This window comes from Nicotiana tomentosiformis, chromosome 8 (assembly GCF_000390325.3).
Source record: "Nicotiana tomentosiformis chromosome 8, ASM39032v3, whole genome shotgun sequence".
Classification (NCBI taxonomy): domain Eukaryota; kingdom Viridiplantae; phylum Streptophyta; class Magnoliopsida; order Solanales; family Solanaceae; genus Nicotiana; species Nicotiana tomentosiformis.
Genome location: NC_090819.1, coordinates 62452399 through 62454859, shown reverse-complemented (window position 1 = coordinate 62454859; position 2461 = coordinate 62452399). Strand labels below are relative to the sequence as shown.

The 2461-nt window shown below is 39.8% G+C and overlaps 1 non-coding gene across 1 annotated transcript; it reads right to left on the bottom strand.

Moving 5' to 3' along the window:
• Positions 1-107, bottom strand: LOC117281580 (small nucleolar RNA R71). The gene has a single exon (XR_004512217.1). It is a non-coding gene; the product is annotated as a small nucleolar RNA R71 (small nucleolar RNA).
• Positions 108-2461: the final 2354 nt, after the last annotated feature.

The following is a 2461-nucleotide window of genomic DNA, read 5'->3' as shown; positions in this document are numbered from 1 at the left end:
AAGTTTAGAAGAGAAATCCATAACTTCTGCCAGAAGGAGAATGAAACTGTTTTTGAAGCATGTGAGAGGTTTAAGGAGGTTGTTAGAAAGTGTCAACATAGCAGAATTGAACTCTGGATGCAACTTCAGGACTTTAGGGATGGATTGACACTGGCCTCACGTAGAACATTGAGCAATGCAGTTGGAGGTCCGTTGATGAAGAAGACTCCAGAGGAGATAGTCACAATTCTTGACGAGTTATCTGAAGATGCTAAATCAGTGTCCCTCTGAGAATGTTGAAAGAAGAAGATCAACTGGTGTTCACCAAGTTGATGCTAATACATCTGTGCAGGTACAACTTGATGTTATGGCCAAATAGATAAGGAAGCTAACCTTGGCTACAATACAGAGTGAGCCTCATGCAGCTTGTGATATATATGGAAGAGGACACCCTACTCATGAGTGTCAAGCCTCAACTGAGAAAGTGAATATTGTGGGAAACTACAATTTTAATGCAATGGGTCAGAGGCACCTCGATTTTTCATGGAGTTCACCTGAGGGTACCGCGGATGCATGGCAACAAAATAACTCTAGACCAAGCAGAGGCAGCAATTTCAACCTCAACAGCCCATTCAGTCTGGCATAAAAGATCTCATGAAGGCCTTCATTCTGAAAACTGATAAGAGGCTTGAAACTCATAGCGCAGCTATACAGGAACATGGAGCAGCTATCAAAGAAATAGGTACTGGTTTTCGAAATTTGGAAAGACAGGTTGGGCAGCTAGCCACTCTATTGTATGAGAGGATTCCAGGGACTCTCCCCGCTGATACAGAAAAGAATCCCAAAGAAACAATGAATGTTGTGACCTTGAGAAGTGGGCAAGTGTTGAAGGATCCCACCCCAATCCAAAAATATGTGATAATTGCAAAAAAAAAGTGGGGAGCAACTGAAAAGTGATGATAACAAGAAGAAGAAAGGCCCAATGAAAGCTGAGAAGAAGGAAGATGAGGAAAAATCGAGAAGGGAGGAACCTGAGAAGAGCGAGAATATGCCTGCTTTACCTTTTCCCCAAAAGCTATATAGAGAAAAGCTGGACAAAAAATTTGAGAGATTTCTGGATGTGCTGAAATAGGTTCATGTAAATTTACCATTCACAGAAGTTCTCTCACAAATGCCTGCTTATGCCAAATTTATGAAGGAGATCCTGACAAAGAATAGGAAAATAGAGAAAACCTATGTGGTCAAGCTTACAGAGCATTGCAGTGATATATTACAAAATAAACTCCCATAAAAGTGTGGAGATCCAGAGAGTTTTACTATACATTGCTCTTTTGGCTCTATTAATTTGATAAGTCTTTATGTGATTCTGGTGCCTCAATTAACTTAACGCCTCTATCTATTTATAGGAAACTGGAGAAGGAGATTGGAAAGATAAGGTCGGTGCCAATATCTTTGCAGCTGGCAGTCCAAACGACCTTAATACCCGAGGGGATAGTGGAAGATGTGTTAGTTCGGGTGGATAAGTTCGTATTTTCTGTGGATTTTATAGTGGTGAATATGGTAGAAAACAAGGAGGCCCCCCTCATCCTAGGAAGACCATTCTTAGCAACGGGTAGAGCTATACTAGATGTACACGAGGTAAAATTCATGCTTAGAGTGGGCGATGAGACGGTGACTTTTGATATGAATGTAGAAAGAGGGCACAAAAGGAAAAATCAGCTGCGAGTGTTGAGTGGAAAGTGAAAGGCTCAAAAGAGAAAGTTGCATTGAGTGAGGAAGATAAGTGTGGGGTGTATCTCAAAAAGGCTGAGAAGAAGTTGTCGGTATGGATGTGCACATTAGTTCGAAGGTGAGGAATGGATCCCGACTTCGACTCAGACCCAGACTAGATGTTCAACAAAGTTTCCTTTACCTTATGCTTTTTAATTGTGTCTCATGGGGACATGCCACAACTTAAAGTGTGGGGTGGGGGATAAGTGTATGTTGTATATATTTGTGTTAGTTTTGTTAGTTGTAGTTGGAAAATTGAAAAAATCAAAAAAATTGAAAAAATTTCGATTTTTCCCGACGATGGATATCATTTGACGAGTTTCTTGAGGGAATAAAGTCGAACGAAAAAGATAAAAAGATTTTCTTTTGTTAGGTGGTGTATTAATTCCCCCTTGGTTTTTCTTCGTGCCATGGTTCTTTTCCAAGGGTTTTGTTTGAATCGGGTGTAGTTAGTTTTTATTTTTGTAAGTAGTAGAAAACCTTGTGCTATGAATTGAATGGAAGGTAATATCTCTTGACTTTATTATGCCTTGAGTATTAGTAAGTGCTTTAGTTGTGACGCTTAGGCTCAGTTTTTGACTCTTGTATAAGTACCTTAAACTGTAGAATTTTAACTTTGCTTAACTGCTTTGACTAAAGTGTCTTGATGAATCCGATCCTGAGTGAGTTATGTGCCATGCGTGTGTGAGATTTTGTGTTATTTTGTGCATTG